The sequence below is a fragment of the Notamacropus eugenii genome, chromosome 1, assembly GCF_028372415.1.
Source record: "Notamacropus eugenii isolate mMacEug1 chromosome 1, mMacEug1.pri_v2, whole genome shotgun sequence".
Classification (NCBI taxonomy): Eukaryota; Metazoa; Chordata; class Mammalia; order Diprotodontia; family Macropodidae; genus Notamacropus; species Notamacropus eugenii.
Window position 1 is genome coordinate 759655824 of NC_092872.1, and position 18913 is coordinate 759674736.

Here is an 18913-nt window from a genome sequence, read left to right on the forward strand (position 1 = left end):
ATCTCTTGGCCACAGCAGGTCTTAGAACCATTGAGCTACATTATAGATCAGCCAAATTCTGTCTTTGGGAGTGAGAGGGGATCCAGCCTGCTGGGTCATGAAGCTGGGAAGTTTAGTGTTGTTTTCTTTAGACAATCCCGAAAACAGGGCCCTGCAGGCAGCAGAGGTTCAATCATACTGCAAGTGACTTGGATTAAATCCATGTGTCATTGTGCATGAGTAGCTTGTAGTTTTGTGTCCTTCACAGCATAGGGATATGAGGAGGAAGAGAGAGAGAGAAAGAGAGAGAGAGAGAGAGAGAGAGAGAGAGAGAGAGAGAGAGAGAGAGAGAGAGAGAGAGAGAGAGACAGATAGACAGACAGACAGACAGAGAGATAGAGAGACAGAGAGACAGACAGAGAGACAGAGACAGAGACAGAGAGAGACAGAGAGAGAGGCAGAGAGAGAGAGACTCAGATAGAGAGACAGAGAGAGACAGAGAAATAGAGACAGAAAAATAGAAACACACACACACAGACAGATGGAGACAGACAGACATAGACATACACACAGACAGAGACAAAGAGACAGAGAGACAGACAGAGACACAGAGACAGGTACATAGGAACAGACAGATGGAGACAGACATAGACATACACATAGACAGAGACAAAGAGTCAAAGAGACAGAGACAGAGACAGATAGACATAGACACACATACACACACACACACACACATACACACACACACACAGCCCAAGCATGGAAAAGATAGAGAACAGTTCAGCAGACACCAAGGAAGTGGTGTGTGTGACCCCATGTGTCTTGATGGGGTGTCTGGGTGTCTTGATGACAGCAGTCAATTTCCAAGAAGCCTCCTTCTAGCACCACATAAATAGAACCACCCCGTTTATGGCTGTTATGGAATTCTTCTACCTTGTTTTCCTCTCCTTCTACCTCAGGAGATAGATGTGTGAACATGACCCTGATGATACTGATGTACAATCCTGAAACAGACATGGAAAGTTCCAGGACAATATTTTCTCCTTCTGTGAGGATTGGCTCCACAATGAAGCTGGCAATCAGGATAGGGCAGATTACCTTCTAATAAAGAACCTGAGATTGAGAAGGTGATGCCAGACCTTCCTTTTACTCACACAAAAGTGACCTCTCCCACCTTCTTGGCCGTTGGTCATCCAGATCCCACTTGCATACTGCCAGTGATGGGAAGCTCGCCCTCCTGGGGCATTCTGGTTGATGGACAGTTCTCATCTTTGGGACATCTTTTCCCAACATTGAGCTGAGATTTGCTTCTCTATAAATTCATTCTCCTCCGTTCCTCCTTCTTGCCTCTGGGCTAAGCAGGGCAAATTTGAAGTTATTCAAGTATCTGAAGACAGAAATTTTATTGCACTGTCATCTTCTCTTAACCATCTAATGTCCAGTGAGGCTTTCCCCAAGTTCTAGGGGATGACTAGTTAGTTTCAAACAATAGTTGATACAACCTGAAATAGATTTAGTATCTGTCCCCCCCTTCCTCACTTTAAAAAAAATCAATACGACAGCATTTCCGAAGACCTGAGAGACTCGGTGCTCCCAAAGCGTTGCAGTCTGTGTAAGTGCAATTAGAAAAGAACTGGATTTCCAGGGCCCTGGTAATGCACAGAGTCATGGGATTTTAGAGTTGGGAGGGGCCTCAGCACTCATTTGGTCCAGGCCATATGTATCTTCCACAGCAATGGTCCCAATGGGTCCAGCCTTGGCTTTCTGCCTCCCCCCATTCCTCAGAAGGGAGGCCCAGGACTCCCCAGGGCAGATCACTTTACTTCCCCACAACTTTCATTACTGGGTGGTTTTTCCTCCTTGCTGGTTACTTGCATAAGTCACTCCATCTTCCAAAATCTGTGCATTTGTACCTATTGATACTCAGTTCTCAGATAAAACCTTATCTTCTGCAAGAAAAATTTTCCAATCTCCCTTAACCTGAGTGCTGTTCTCTGTGGACTGATTCCAGTTCACCCTGTATACACGGATCTGAGCATGGTTGCTTACATGTGGCCTCCTCCATTTGACTGGGAGCTCCCTGAGGGCAGGTTTTCTTCTTCCTTTCTCTGTATCCCCAGCACTTAGCAACATGCCTGGCACAAGCAGGTCAATGCTTGTTGACTTGACTGAATTTTCCCCTTCAACTCCCCCGTTTATCCCCTCCCCCCATCATTTTTGGTTCTTCCCTCTGAGGTCAAAGAGAATAAGTTGGATCCTTTTTGCACATGACAGCCCTTCAAATACTTGAAGCTATCCATCACATCCCTTCTGTTCCTCAGGCCAAGTATCCCCAGTTCTTTTAACTAATCTGTATATGACCTAGGCTGCTGGCCTTTCCCCACCCTCACTGCTGTCTTCCAGAGGCTCTTCAGCATCAGCATCTCTCCTCACATGTGTAGGTAGGTCATCTGGGTAGGTCAGATGACAACTGCCATTCAGTAAGCATGAAACTTTGTCCCGTTGGCTTCTAAAGATAACCTGCATTAACTGGTCCCAAATGGATCTTCTTTCCCTGTGCCTAGGTCTAGGGAACCTCCTTGGGTAATCAGCAACTTAGCAAGCATGTCTCATGGTGAAGAGCTCACAAGACCTTGGACTGGTAACTCCATATGTTAACTTGGGCTGTCTCTGTTTTCCCAGAGAGACAGAATGATGTTGGGAAATGACATCGGTTGGTAACTCCAGGGATATGGATCCAAGTCGCATCTCCACCATGCACAAGGAGTTTCACCTTCGTGTGTCTCAGTTTTCTTGTCCATAAGTAGGGGGTGATCATTTTCACAAATGTCCCTCCTAGGATTGTGTCTTATAAAGCTCAGTGGAATGCAGAGGCAGGAGCTGAGGCCGGGGGCTGCTGGCCTTTTTTTTTATATCCCTACCACCTTGTCTAGTGAGTGTATGGAGCAGAGTAGGTACTTAACATGGGTTTCTTTCTATGTTGTGTGTTAAGTGACTGATTGATTCATTGACGTGAGGATTAAAGATGTAATTTCTCATTCTGCCTTACTTCATTCCTGTTTGTGTTTGTCTAGGCCATAGGACTCAGTGCTCTTCCATCTTTCAAGCAGAATTCTGTCTCGTCTCAAGTCAAGTCAAGCCAAGTCAACAAGTATTTACAAAGTGCTTATTAAGTGCTAGGCACTGGGGCCACAAAGAAATTATGAGTGTTTGAGACAGTGCCATCAGTTAGTGCATCTCTTCCTATGCTGACAATCTGTTCCTCCAAGTGGAGACACCCACAAAACCACAGTCATGGAGGAGAGGAGAAAGGGCAGGCAAGTTTGGACCCCCTAAGCCATGCAAACAGCAGTCCTAAAGGGGCATTTCTTTTTCACATTTGTGTCTGTAGTTTGAATGAGAGGCCATCCTAGAAGAGGACCACAGCATCAAGTATAAGCAGAATCCGCCATTATTCTGAGTCCTGAGCTCCTTTCTTCCCCAGCCACTTATGGTGAATCACAGTCAATCCTCTTTGTGCTCCAGGCCAAATGGTGCTGGGGACAAAGTGCTTGTTTTCCACAGTGGAGCTGAGTATGGATGAGTTTAAATACAGCCCCCTCATTTAACTGGAGGAGAGTCAGCCTGTTATGGAACTCCTTACCAGCAGGAATCAAACATGGGCCAGGGTGTTATATTGGGAGGAGCCCTGACCTAGAAACTAGGAGATTGGCAATTCAGGCTGAGCTTTGCCCTACCTACCTGAACTTCGCTGGGCTAGTCACTTCTCTCCTTTTTCCTCTAGAAAGCCAGGGTTTGAGGAAGCATAATTTCTAAGTCCTCTGGCTGCTCTGAAGTACTGCTATTTTCCATGTGGTAAGAAAGAGACCTGGATGACCCCCACTTCATTTGCATGCTTGGAAACATTTAATGAGCCTGTTGGGACAAACCACCCAGAATAATTACACTTTATTTTATATTTTAACCACAAGTGAAGTCCTCATGATTTTCTTTTCCTTCTGTTCTCTCACTGGGCTTCTTCAGTTTCCACTTGTTTAAAATGGTGGCTGGATGACCTGGATTTCCTAGAAATTGAGCCTCCATGTCTTTGGTGTCTGTGCCTCACAGGGCAGCGGCAACAAGCTACACTCACAGATGGTTGTGGAATGGATAAGCACAGAACAATCCTGAGTTGGGGTAGAAAGCCAATTTAGCCCAAGGGCAACTCAGTAACTCCCCAGATCATCGTCTCAATGCCTCTCATGTGCCTGGCACTGTGCCAGGCCCTGGGGATACTAAGATAAATTCATTCCTGTCCTTAAGTAGCCTCCCTTCCATTGGAGGAAGCACAAAACCATACAAGAAACAGAAAGTGGAGGAAGGAGAGAGGAAAACCATCTGAGGGTCAGGGAAGGCACCATGAGGAGGCAGCACCTGAAGTTAGCCTTGAAGGCAAGGATTCCGAATGGTTGATGTCAAGGACTGATTCTTTGGTCATGGGTGGGGTGGGTGGAGATGGTTCGTACAAATGCTCGAGGTGAGACAGCCTGTGGAGTTCAGGGAATAATGAGTACTCCAGTTTGCTAGGAATCCAAATTGCATGGAATAGAAGGCCTTATTAGGCCAGAAATGGTAGACAGGAGCCAGATCACAGACTGGGCCAAGGAGTTTGTATTTCATCCTAAAAGGAAAGGAGATCCAACAAAGGATTTTGAGTTGGTCAGTGCTAAGGTCAGAATTGTGTATTAGGCAGCTAATTTCGGTGTTAGCTGTGTGGAGGAAGGACTGGAGAGGGGGCAAATCTGAAGGAGCAGGCAGATGGGCTGGGAGGCTGCTCTAGTGGTTTAGACAAGAGGCAAGCAGGGTCTGCATGAGGTGGGTGACGGCAGAAGGGAGGGAAGGGGACAGAAGTGAGAGATGAGCTGGAGGGTCCTGCTGCGTTCACATCGCATTATGTCTGATTGGCATCTCATTATTGAGAAAATCCCCAGATGTCTGGGAATCTTGGTCAATAGCTCAGTGCCTTTCATAAAGTGGGCTCGACAAATGTCCTTCCAATTAGCCTGAAGAATCACAATTCAACTCAAGTAGCATCTCACTTCTTTAGAGAAACAGAATACTGAGGATTTTATCTCTCTATTGACTTCTTTTGGGCTATCAATTAGGGAGAAAGATATTCATGATTTTCTTAAGTTTTCTCCTGCCCATAGACACATAGATAAGAAGAAACCCCAGGTGAAAAAGTATCAAAAGTCTTGCTTGCTCTCCCTTCCCCTCCGAAGTGCACATTTCTATGGCACTTCAAGCTTTGTGACACACTTTGTAACTAGTATCATCCTCATTTTACAGATAAGAAAACTGAGGAAGACAGAGGTTAAGTGATATGCTCAGGATCGCACAGCTAGTAAGTGTCTGAGGCTGGATTTGACTCCAAGTCTGGCACTTTATTCCTTGAGTTGCCCTCAAACTCTCCCCATCCTGAGAGGCACATGGGTGGGAAGGCATTCTGAAATGAGAGTCATGCTCTTAGCAAATCAGGAGGGCTTAGAGTTATCTGTGTTTGAATCACTTGCTTTCAGTGCCTTTCACTAGATTGCTACTGGAGGGCAGGGAATCATATCATGAAGAGAGAGTTCTGCATGAAGTGGCCTCCCTAATGTTTGTTGAATGAATGAATGAACCAATGCGTGAGCTTCCTCTGACCTTGACTTAGTTGAGGCAAGATTGGGGTTTTGTAAATGGAACTTAATGTGATAATTAAGCGAAAAAGAAAAACAATCACAAAGCACCCTAAATGACCAAAGCCAGGAGAGGGGGATGCCTTGCTTTGGGTGTCCTTCATCCCCTCAGTCCTGCCTGGGATAGCTTTCTTTTCAGCCTCTTTACCCTCCTTTAAATGGCTAACATCTGAACCAAGTCTCCTGAGAAATCAGGTGCCTTTGGTGATGGGGTGGGGCTCCCCCCCCTCCCCCAACCCCACCCTGCTGGGGCTTGCCTCCTTCATATGCATTCTATAGAAGGTGCGTAAACCAGGCTCTTTTTGTTTCAAGCCATTGACTCAAGCTCCAGTTTCTGAGTTAAAGGGCAATGATTGACGTATTATTAGTGCAGGCCTCCTGTTCCTGTGGGTATGGAGGGGTCAGGGAGGATGAGAGAGGGGAAAGAGAGAGAGGAAAGAGAGAGAGGAGGAGAAAAGAACAAGGAAAAGAAGAAGAAAAGAGAAAGAAGAAGAAGAAGAAAGGATGAGGAGGAAGAAGAGGAGGAGGAGGAAGAAGAGGAGGAGGAGGAAGAGGAGGAGGAGGAGGAAGAAGGAGATGAAGAAGGAGAAGAAGAAGGAGGAGGAGAGAGACAGAGAAGAGACAAGATAAGGTAAGAGGTAGAGAAGAGATGAGGGAAAGAAGAAAGGAGAAGAGGAGATAAGAGAGAGGTGAGGATTCTTTGTGGAAGATGTAAAAGGATCAGAAATCTACCCGATGCACGATCACACCTGCTAGAGAATCTTCTTTCCAGGACGCCCATGGAGCTGACTAGTACAGTGGATAAGGCCTAGAGCTGGAGTCAGAAAACTTGAGTTTCCATTCAGACTCAGACAGTTCCCAGCTGTGTGACCCTAGACGAGTCACAGCCTCTGTGTGCTTCGGTTTCCTCACATGTGGAATGAGGAGAATAACGTCTTCCGCCCCAGATGGTCAGAAGGGTCCAAGGAGATAACCATAAAGTGCTTTTCACGGTCCTTGGCACACAGCAAGTGCTATATAGACATTGCCTCCTCTTATTACATAGGCTTTCTGTCACGCTTTGTATATATAATTACTGCTCACAACCCAGGCCTGAACGGTTTTCGTGACCACCGTTTACAGAAATGAGCGATTCTTCTCGATTTCTGCCATAACTCTACCTTTTTAAAGGGAAATAAGACACAGGACCACCTTGATTCACAAGTACAGAATGCGCTAATTATCTCTGAGTCTGCAGCAAAGTGGGGCAGTTGATAGGCACATTTGCATATCAATATCCCCAAATGCTCTCCTAGCTCATCCATTTCGTGCCATTGACAGTCTTTAAGCTCCCATAATAACCTGAAATATTCACTTGTGCTTTTGAATAGAAATGAGAGTCCTCAGTCTGAAAAAATCCATGTTAACCTGGGCCTGTTGGGACCCATAGGACTCCAGGCTTCTCTTATATACTTATCATATTATCATTTGTACTAGCTTTCTTTCTGAATTCACCTTGTTTTCTTCTATGCAGTTCTGAAGTCCTTGAGGGCAGGGCTCTACCATGTCAGTTTTGTTTTTCCTCTGCTGCCTGTGGCACATAGTTGATGCTCAATGCTGGATGAATGAGTGAATGAATGTTGTTGATTGAATGATTCAAATGAAAGAGGCCACTTATGGTTGAGCTAGGTTGCTATGCAAACAGGCTTAGTCAGGAAACATGCTCATAGGAGCACAGACCTAGCCAGTCAGAGATTGCTGGCTTGACAGAGCTGGTAGGCAAGAGGGCTAGAGTAGCAAATAAAGCAAAGGACTGGGACAGGATATAAAATTTTGGAATAATCTCTTTGTTCTCTCTGAAGCAAACTCAGAGGGTACCTCTTCCTATGTCAGAAAAAGCCAGGCAAGGCTGACTCTGCATTCCTTGGGAGACCTTTGACCTGGGACATTCTCTTGAGTGATGGGACTTTCCTTTGTGTCTTGTTATCTATAGACACATACTATGTTATAGCATATTAATGGTAAAGAAAATATAGACATCTTAGGTCGTAATTTCTATTGAACATTGTTTACCCTTTCCTATGTCAGTTATCTGTTTAGGGTAGGAAGCCTGCCACTCCCAAGTGATGGGATTTCCTTCCTTATTACTGAGACATATATTTACCCAGCCTGGAATCCCAAGGCTTGACTGACATTACTTTGTTAATTGTCTTGTCTTGCTAAATTTATGATTTGTTCAACTAGGAGAGTTCCTTTCTCATGGCAAAATGTATATAAGCCAGAAGATTTCTGCACTGGGTAGCCAGAACATTTCTGGCTCCATAATGCATTATGTTACCATTTTCTTTAATAGGGAATTGTTTAATTAATTAAATCATAAAATGTATGCATTTACCGTGTTGCCTTTTGTTTAACCAAGTTTTCAGGTCAACAAGGGAGATGGGCAAAGGGCAAAGGCAATAATGCCCAGTAAGGGAGGAGTGTTCTTGTTGAGGTATGACTACATCACCAAAGAGGCCTGGCTTCAGCACCAAGGGGAGTGACCATGTGATTGGGTTTGAGGGTCAGATTTCAACAGGAAGGAGAGCTTCCTTTGGAGGTGGGATCTGACTCTAGACTCACAGAAGGAGCATCCTTTAATGTCAGGATCTGATGGAGGACTGAGGAGAGATCCTGGTGATCTGAAATTTCCAGATTATGGTTGAAGGTATGAATTTAGCCTTTTAATGACCCTGTTCTGTCTATCTACCCATCAGTCTGACAGCTAGGGTAAGCCTTCCCAGGCTTTACAGGGCTTTACCAGACTCATGAAGTAGGTCCTGGTCCAAATTCTTTGGGGAGTCCATAGTATCAGAGTATGGCAGGATTGGGTACAAGGTCAAAGAGGCATCTAGGGCAGAAGTTGGAGCAGCAGCAGTTGGGGGACCTCACAACAGAGAAGATGAAGAGAAGAGTGTGGAGCTGACCTTGTCTCTCCTGGCCCCAGTGGTCCCCCTGAACTTGGCCAGCCAGAGTGGGGACATTGGCTCCAGCAACTTCAAACAGGACATGTCCTTAACTGTTGAGACTAAATCTGCTTATGAATTCTTCTCCCTTTTCTCTGTCGATAAGCTGGGACAGATTTATGAAGGTCAAGATACAGAAGACGTGTGCATTGTAGAGACATTGTTTTAAAGTGGCCTGGCAGCCCTTGGTAGCCTCACAACTCTCCAAGGCTAAGTCTGCCATTTTAAGAAGGGGGCTGAAATATGCAGTTCCAGCCACATGCCATACAGCTATTATACCATACTGGCAATAAGATTGAATAGGAAAAGTTTGATAGTTTGCTTAGGAGAATATCTGTATGTACACAATATTTGTGATATTTAAGTAATGCATGCAATTGGAGAAACTTCCCCTACCCCTGCAGGTTTGGGGGTGCTGTCAATAAACAATGACAATTGTCATCTGGCCATCTTTGACCCCATGAATTTGGAGACTGCTAATGTGATACCAGCTTGGGAGAGTGCCCTAGCAGCCTTGGCTTTTGATGCTACAGTACCACACTTACATTGCTTCGGAGAAGGGAACTGTCCATCCCAGAAAGAGGAGTAAAGCAGTGTGTAAGCATCTGCTCTTTGGTCTTTGGCATGGATGGAACATTCTTCTCTGCATCCAATAACCTGTAACAGTGCCCATCTTCAAAATGGAGACCTACTACCTGGACTGGTTACTTTGGGAAAGTGCTTCTGGCCTCCACCAGCTATTTGCTCTGTCAAGTAACAGAAACATCTAACCAGGGTAGAGTATTTGCCACTATCTAACTAGCATTCTGTATTCACAAAAATATCTGTGTACTTGGCACAATTCGAAAGATTCCCTGGTGACTATGGAGAGCTTGTGATGGATACTTAGATATATACATACACACACACATACACACACATATATATGTATATATCATAATATATACATATATACATATATATATGTGTGTATATATATAAAATATATGCAGAGCTCCAGCACACGCTTTGAAGCAGGTTCACCAGACCTCCTCTTTGAGTACCGGAGGCAGATACACTGCCAATCTCCCCATTTCATGCTTGATCTGCCCTTTTAAAAACTGGCCATCCTCATCTGCCTGAGACGCATTTCGGATATATTATCTTTAACCAGAAGGTTCTATAGGGAATTGGCGAGGCTGCTATATTTTCATTTGCTTCCCAAGTACCAGACAGGAAATCGTCAATGTGACAGATTTTGTTTTTGACCATCAATGATTTAATTGTATTTGGAAGACTGTCCATGGTACTGTGAATTTCTGTTACGTAAAACTTGCTCTTTGTCTTTCACGTAGGTAATAAATTACCGTAACATTTTCAATTATAAAAGAGGAGGCAAGGCTTAGCTACAGGGTCAGGCTTTTCATTTGGGGAGGGGGCAGTTGAGTTCTCTGCATCTGAACCTTCCTTCTCCAAGTCCCAGTGCCCCCTAAACAGTTCCCAGAGGTCTTGATCACTACCGTGGCAGGGCAGACCTAAGCTGCTGAGATGCATACTTGACTTCAGCTTTCTGTAAGGAAAAGTACATATTGGACAAACCCTGCATGGTGAACTGGTGGGAGGGTACGAGTGGGGACAGGAGCCAGAAAACCAGCCAGGGGTGTGCTGTGAACTGGATCTTTGGAATGAACTTTGAAATAGGGGAGAGTGAAAACACTTTGGAGTGTTTGAGCAAAAGTCTTCAAGAAGTTTCCCGGTGAAGACAATTGCCCTCCAGTGAGAAGGGCTTCCCCCTACAGATATGGTGCAACTGTGTCTCCAGGGGCTTTAAGAAGCAATGAGAAAATAATTTGTCAGGGCTGTTGCTGAAAAGCTTCTTGGTCAGGTACATGTTGGCCCATAGAGCTGCTGCCCTCTTTTAACTCTGAACTGTGATTCCATGAGCCTAGGATTCCAGATGGCTTTGGGTGCCTCATTAGGGACTAAGGCCGACCTTTTGGAAAGAAACCCAGACTTGGAGTCACAGGACCTGCGTGGTTTTAGTATTATCACTGTACCAATGTGGGGAAGTCACTGGCACTCTTGAGCTCAAGTCTTATCATCTGTGAAATGGGGAAATGGCTTTCACATCCTCTCCCTGCCTCTCTCCCTCTGAAAGCTATGAGGAGAGGAGCTTCTAAACCATAAAGTGGATTGTGGCTATTCTGAAAATCTCAGCATCATCATCATTTGGAAAAATCTGTTCCAAACCAAGAGGATGTTGAACTTCCAAGGGCTGCCTGAAGTCAAGTACAAATGACGTCCCAGAGGTGGGCCATGCTGGAAGCCCCCTCCCCACTTTGGCCACCACACACAGCTCCAATGATTTGCAGGCAGAAAGCAAGGCAGCCCACTTGTCTTTGTCAACAGGACATTTCTTCTCCCAGGGTCCTGCAGAGGAGGACATTTCCAGGGCTGTCTGGTGAGAGGCCGTGGAGGCGAGTCCTCTTTCTGCTTGTTTCCTATACACCACACAGCTGTCTGAGCTGCTCCACTGATGCGTAGTTCAGATAGAGCTGTTCCTTTGGATAGGGCCATGCTTTCTTGATTCCAAGAAAAAAGCAAGTGATGGAGGAATATAATCCCTGACCACTACGATGGGGTGTGAAGTTGGGCCTGCTCAGAGTCTGCAGCTGCCATAAAGAAGGGAGGCTAGTTGAGGAGAAGGTCAAAGGGGAGAAGATTCAGGGAAGAGCTGTCTTGTGCAAGAATCACTTAATTGATAACGTGGAGCAGCATTCTGAGGAGTCAGCTTTTATCAAGGGCCAGGCACTGCATACAAAGACAGTGAAACAATTCTTGCCCTCAAGGAGCTTAACCCCAAATCCAGAGCTCTTTTCATTCCAGAACATACTTATCTGTAAACTTAGCAGAGTCTAAGATCATAGAGTAAGAGCTAGAAGGGACCCTGGAGAGCAATGAGTCCAAACAGATGAGGAAATTGAGGCACAGAGTAGTGGAACGACTTGTCCAGGACCACAGAGATATTGCCTGAGATCAGATTTGAATCTAGCTCTTCCTGACTTCAGGCCCAGCATGCTGTCACCTCAAGACTGCTTTCCAGCCTTAGCTATTTCTTTGTTGTAAATTGCCAATAGCCTTTAAGATCCTTGATGGTCAGAGCCACTTGCTTTTGTTTTGGTATCCCTAACACCAAGCACACAGTAGGTAGACAACACATGATTGTATGATTGAACTGAATTGCCATTGTGATCAGGGATGAGATTTAGATTTTAAGATTGGGGTGGTGGTAATACAGTAATGGGTGATGGTGGCTGAAGTGGAGTGAAAGAGGATGGGAATGGACTGAGAAGTCAGAGGGCTGGGGGAATTCCAAAGGGATACTGAGCCCTGAAAGTGGGAGGGCAAGGACTGGGCTATAGAGGAATGCTTTGAACCAGGGCCTGGACTCCCTGAAGAAGGAGATCCAGTGGTTCGGGATTTGTAAACTGAGTTGGGTGTTTGCAGGGAGACACCATAGACTCGGGCACCCTCCTAATATGAACCCAACTTTTCCATTAGGAAGGGAAGGGACTTCATTTTCTGGAATCTTATTTTCAGAATGTTTGTCATTTACAGTCGCACTTCATTTATGGCCCAGACCCCTTCTCCTTTTTTCCTGGAAGAGTGAAATGGAATAAATAAATTGCCAACAAGCCCGAGTGAGATGGGAGCTGGAGCTGTCATATGGTAATCAGGAGAGGCAGCCATGGGGCCCTTCCTCCTCCACTGTGATTGTAGAAGGGAGATGCAGATGTGAGAATTGCACTCATCTCTGCTCAGCGACACTCACTGATGTCCCTCCTCTGCCATCATTCCATGCTAAGAGGGAAGATAATTTAGGCCATTATGGTTACAGCTCTCAGCTCACCGCTCTTTCAAGTGTCTCAGATGCACTGATGTAGGAGTGGGTCCCTCCCACCTCCAGCATGGCCTGGCACATGCAGACATGCACATACTCAGGTGCACACACACGTGCCAGGTGGGGGCTCACAGCTGCAACATCGGTCCACCTTCAGTATTTTTAGAGCACTTTGTTCTTCATGGAGAAAGGGGGCCACGGCCTATGCATATCTCAGAGTCTGTAGATGAGGCCAAAGCAAGAGGTGGGAAGGGAAGGGGAAAGCTATCTTGGCTGCTGTTTGGGGCTCTTGTCAGGACACAGGTCCTGGATATCAGCTGGACTGTCCAGACAAAATAGCTGGCAGCATGCAGAGCAGGGATGTTTCAGTTAGAGGCTGGAGCAATGAAACCTTCCCTTGAGGTACTTTTCCTCCTCCTTCCTCCTCAGTTGAAAGGGCTCTTTCCAGAGAACTTGGTGGATCTCACCTTTGTCTCCTGTAGCTCTGTGAGGGCAAGGTCTGTCTGCTTTTGTCTTTGAATTCCCAGGGCCAAGCACAGGATATGGCACCCAGCAAGTGTTTCATAAATGTTTGTTGGACTGAATTGATTTCCATCCCAGTTAACATTTCCTCCTTGAAGGTCAGAACCAGAAGCAGAATAGTATTTCTCAGTCACTAACTCTACCTTTGAGAGAGTGAAACTCTCACTAAAGCCAGCCAGGAATCTATGAACTGCTGGGTTGGAAAGGCTGAGAGAGTTCTGGAGGTGAAGTCCCCCATTCTCAGTCTTCCTGCTTTCATGCTGGACTTGGCCTCTTCCCTGGGTGCCTCATCCATGGCCACTTTCTGACCCAGTGGTCTGTAGCATCAACCGATGACAATATCACCTTTGTTGGTCCTTCCACCGACCTTCACCCAAATGTCCCTTTCAGCTCCTGTATTTCCTACATAATATAAACAGCAAGATTATCCCCCAATTCATTCATTGATTGCAGTAGGGCCAGGGAGGGCCTGGTGCTCTCACAGACACCAAAGCCAGGGCCAGGGAAAGAGAGGCATTGGGCTCCATGGAGAGAGCAGAGGATTTGAAGTTTGGGGGCAGGGCATTGGGGTCTGACTCCCTTCCAGCACCAGCCAGCAGGGTGACCTTGGGTGAGTCATGGCTCCTCATCCCTGAAGTGGTAAGGCCTGTGCTCCCAGGATCCCTGTGTCATAGGGTGCCTTGAAGTCCCAAATAAAGGGTGGGGAGGAGACAGCCAGAGGCCAGGGTTTTACAGGCCTCCTTTATCATTCAAGGAGTAAGTATAGAGAACATAGGGACTGGGCTGGGAAACAGAAGTAATAAGGCAGCAGATGGAAGAATTCTTCCCTTGCCTCTTCTCTGGTGCCTAATTAGCATTCCTGACCCAGCACAAACAATATTCCTTCCTGTCTGCTAACTCAAACATCTATTGTGGGGCTCCCAGAGCACCTGGAGCTGCCCCTCCCTCCTTATATCAGGTGATGCAACCTTGTTGCCTCCACAAACATTGGCATCTTGGGGTGGTCTCTGAGAAGTGAGAATTCTCCCTGTGTCTCCCACATTATCAGCCTGTGGATCATTCTGAGGAATGCGGGAGGGGTAAAAACCATTCTTACCTTAAGGGAGAGATAGGAGGCAGTGTATATAAGACACCTCAAACCACGGCCACCATCTTGATCACCATCTTTGTCCTCTCAGTCCCTGATGGAGTTGGTCCAGGACCCTGAGTGCAAGGACTTTGAAAATAGTAAGGCTTCCAACACAGTGCCAATAGTCACTACCCAAGGAAGCAGCTCCTGTCGTGAGGTAGCCTGACCACAGTTCTGGCAGGGGCACTGGACACAGTTACTGAAGACCCAGAAGGGAAAGTTCTTGTCACTGATGTCCTTGGCCCTGTCCAGTGGTTCAACATCAGAGACAGCTATGGCTTTATCAGTGGAAGTGACATGAAAGTAGAGATATTACCACGGGCTTTACTGCTATCCCCTAAGGACTTTGAGACCTTTCCATCTGACTGGCAGCTGAAACCTTCCCTGTTTCTTGTCTCCCCAGTGCAATGTGAGCCCCTGAAGAGCAGGGCTGAGCAAAGAACACTTGTCTGTTGTTATCCACAGGGCTTAGCACAGTGCTTGGCACAGGCGCATTTAAATATGCTTCATTCAGTCATTTGCTAACAAGGAGGAGAGTAAAATTATGGCTTGAGTCTGTAAGAAGAGTTTGTGGTACTAAAGACCAGTTAGGAAAGGGTAATTTTGGCCCATGTTATGGGCAAATGATAAGCCATTGGCCTCTGGGATTAGGCTGGGATCTGAGCTGGGACTGGGCAATGGGAAGTACAGAATGGGTGAGGATGTGCAGGCTGGATTCCTCTCCCGCCATCTTGCTTCTGTTCTTTTTACTAAGAAGAATCATGTTGGCCCTGGAGAGAAAGAACAGAAGTGGCTCATAGGGAGCTGATAACTAAGGTATGTGAAGAAATTCTTGGAGATCACCTGGCAGTCGGCCCCTGGTGAGTTCAAGTCACCAGTCCCTCTAGTGGCCTGGCAGGGCTGACTGCTGAGCTGCTCTCAGAGACTTCTAAAAGGTTCTGGCAAGGAAGGGAGAATTTCCCACCATCCACACAAGAGGAAAGGCTTGAGTCTGCAAGCTATTGACTGGTGGTTTGGCCTTTGGGTCCCTGGCAATGTTGTAGAACTTACTTTTAAAATGACTGTGGTGTTTTAGAAAGGGAGACTGCTGTCCCCAAATCCCAGGATGGCTTGGTGAACCACTCTCAGGCCTGACTCAGTTTGCTGCTTTTTTGATAGGGTGACTAATCTGTGAGGTGGTGGGGATGTTAGAGGCAGAGAATGCAAGGTCTCAGGTCAGCATTTCATGAGATCTCTTATTATATATTTACAGACAGGAGGGAGCCATGTGAGCTAGAGCAGAGGGGCCAAAGCCCAAAGAGGCATGGCCAGACGTAGGCTCATACTACATTAACATGTGATTGGGAAAGACTGAGCAAAGTACATCCAAAAGCACAGGGACCTGCAGGGATGGTTCAGTGGCTCTTGTTTGCACCAGGGGGCTATTACAGTCTGGGGCAATGGAGGGATTTTAAACTGGTTGAAGGACTGGACTCAGAACAGCCAAATCATTCCTGGCTGTTGGAGAGCCTCAGGGATCTGGCCTCACACATTTCCTGTGCAACCTTTTTATTGGTGACTTATATGAAGCCACTGAAGACTTGTTTGTCATGTTTAGAAATTACATGAAGCGAGGACAAATGACATTAGATGGCCTTTGAAGTCCCTTCTAACCCTCAGATTCTGTGAATTTTGGCATGAGAGACCATAGAGAGGGATCACATTTTCCCATCTATAAAATGAGGGTGTTGGCTAGATCACCTCTGAGGCTTCTTCCCCATATCTGTGTTCCTTTCATATATCTAGGACTCTTTCTATGCACAGACACATACATGTATATATCAAATTAAAGTAGATTTTAATCACCCTAACACAACCAGATTAAAATTTAATTGGGAAAGATATAGCCAAATAAACACAAATATAACATGGTTCACAGGGATCCTTATATGTGGTTTAGTGACCCTTATTTCTCTCTGAGCTGGACTCCACTGGGCAGGAGCCTCGTGCCATTGAGTGACAGATTCAAAACTGGTAAATGACTTGACCCTGACAGCAGTCAAGTCATCCATGGCTTGTGGTATGTGTATGTGTATGAGTGTGTATATATGTATGTGTGCGAGTGTGTATACGTGTGAATTTGAATGTGTGTGTATGTGTATACATGTGTATATGTGTATATATATGTATGCATGTGTGTGTGTATGTATGTGTATGTGTGTGTATGTATGTCTCCAGAGGGGGAGAGTCCATGGTTCAGCAGTCCATAAGTCTCTGCACATAGTAGGTGCTTAACCGGTGTTAGTGACATGAACAAGTGTCCTTCATTTCCCACCCTTTGGCGCAACCCACTGTGGTCAGTGTCTGGCCAGCTAAGGAAGGGTCATTTTGAAAGTCAGTTTCAAAGCGCTTTCTCTCCCCACATAAAGACGCTCTGTGTCGGGATTAATAAGTGCCTTAGTCTAAGAGCCACCCCCTCCAAGTACTTGGTCTGGATGGGACCTTTCTAGCCCTCCTGGATTGGGGCAGCTTCCATCCATCAATGACACCTCCAGCCACTCATAGCCCGCTGTATCCAGCCTTTGATGGAGGCTTTGTTTGTTTGCCCTGGAAAATCTGGACTATTTTCTCTCTCAGGCTTGTTTTCAAATATGCCCCTGACCCTTGGCATTTCAGAATATGCAGCCTGCTTTGCTTGAAAATGCATTTAAGTAAATTGGCAGAGTGGACTGCTGAGCGGGGGCCTTCTCGAGGTTGCACACTGAGACATTCTGAAAGGGCAAAGTTGTCATCGACCATGACTGGGCCTCAGCACAGGGAGAAAGTCTGTGAACAAGTCTTACCCGAGGCTCCCCCAGAAAAGGTCATCTGACAAAAGGACAATGCAAAGAAAATTTGTTTTCAAATTACAAGATTAAAGAATGTTTCCCTGAAGAAAGTGTTATTAGAAATTATCAAAAGAAGGAGAGGGATTCCGAGGTGGGGACATGTGGGCTTCGGCATGACGTGTCCCCATTTTCCACTGCCCCCATCCAGGGGATTAGGCCAAGGTCCTTCCCTGCACACGAGGGCTTTACCTCTTGTCTTCTGAACTATGCCAGCTCCCAAGGCAAAGCTGGATGGAGGGAGGGGGGACTTATTAATGGAAGAGCTAGCATCATTCCAGCAAAGAGCTGAGCCCTGGAGCTGAGGGGACCCTGGACATACAAGAAGGAGACCTCGGTTTGAATTCTCACTCCAAACTGGGATCATGGACAAAGAGAGTTACCCCTTAGACCCCCAGTTTCTTCATAACTAAAATGTAGACTATCACCCACAAGGACTGGTGCACATAGTAGGAGCAATAGTAGTGGCTCTGACTTCGATAACTTGCAGTGAAACTTCCCCAGCTACCCAGGGAGTGAGCCATGGGGATAGCTATAGGGTGTGTGGGCTTTCATGTCTACCACATTATCCAGGCTCGGTTTTGAATTTACACTTGAAAGCACCAAACACACTCCTCAAACTCATGGCATTGCCTCTGCTTTCTCTGTAAGGGAATGGGAATCCTTAGGGTGCCCCTCAGAAGTGATGAAGGGCAAACATCAGACTCCCTGGCCAATGGCCACCAAGCAATGAGATGATGGCTTGTCTCCGCTAGCCTTTCTCAACTCAGCGTCATGGCCCAGCCCTGCTGGGAGCCCTCTGCCTGCCCAGACTGGGCAGACCTTCCCTGACATTCTTTCTCTGTTCAGCTCTTTCTTTTTGCCCCCTTGAATGCTTTCCACATTACTAGGCACTCGTTTGAGTCACTTCAGGCCAGTCCAAATGGTGTTTCCTCCATGATATCTTCCTGGCATTTCTCCCCACTCCCCAAGGCAGAGGAAATCTTTCTACTCAATCAGTGATCATCACTGCTTGTTTCAAACATACTGATTTTGAGACAAGGAGCCTGAGTTCAAAATATTGACTCTCTTAGTGACTTACCATATATAGTCTTGGGTGATTAGCTAGGTCAGCTACATCCTGTTGAGCCTCAGTTTCCCCTTCTACTCTGAACCCACTGTTCCCACAATCCTGTTTTGGTTACCCCCCTTGACCAGGAGGTCTTCCATTTCTGCCTCTCGGCTCCTTCACCCCCAACAGCACAGCTTTATGGAGGCTGGTTGTGGCTTAGTGCAAGGACCTTGACATTGGGAACCAGGGGACCTAGGAGCAATCTTGTTACTTCCTGTGGTTTAAGGTGTGGAGACTTTCCCAGTCCATGGGGGAGGTAATGGCCACACCTGTCCAGAAGAGGGGGAGGGGATGGCACATTCCATGTGACTGTAAAGTCCTGGGGTGGAGCCAAGCATGACCAGCCTGGTGAAATGGATACCCCCTCTCTATTGGAGAAGTTCAAAGATGGACCCAACTTGGTACTGAGTCTGCTTCCCAAGGAGCAGCTAAGCTAAATATGGAATCAGTCAGTCAGTCAGTCAACAAGCATGCTTAGTGTGTGCCAGGCACAGTGTTAATGGGGATACAGAGAAAGGCAGAAGTAGACTGCTCACTCACAAACAAGAAGCCTGACTAGCCTTTGGCCTTCTGAGGCCTCTCTCAATCTGCACTGATGAGGGCAGAGTGGTGATAAAGGGATCAGGCAGAGAAAAGACGAATGGTGCCATTTTTGGAACACCTGGAACTTTAGCTGCTCCACTAACTGGGAGGGGCTTTTCCAGTGACCCATGGGGGACATGCT

General features: G+C 46.4%; 1 pseudogene; it reads left to right on the top strand.

The window, feature by feature from the left end:
• The first annotated feature begins 8375 nt into the window (after nt 1–8375).
• On the top strand, nt 8376–14635 carry LOC140520578 (WD repeat domain phosphoinositide-interacting protein 2-like; annotated as a pseudogene).
• The last annotated feature ends 4278 nt before the right edge of the window (nt 14636–18913 follow it).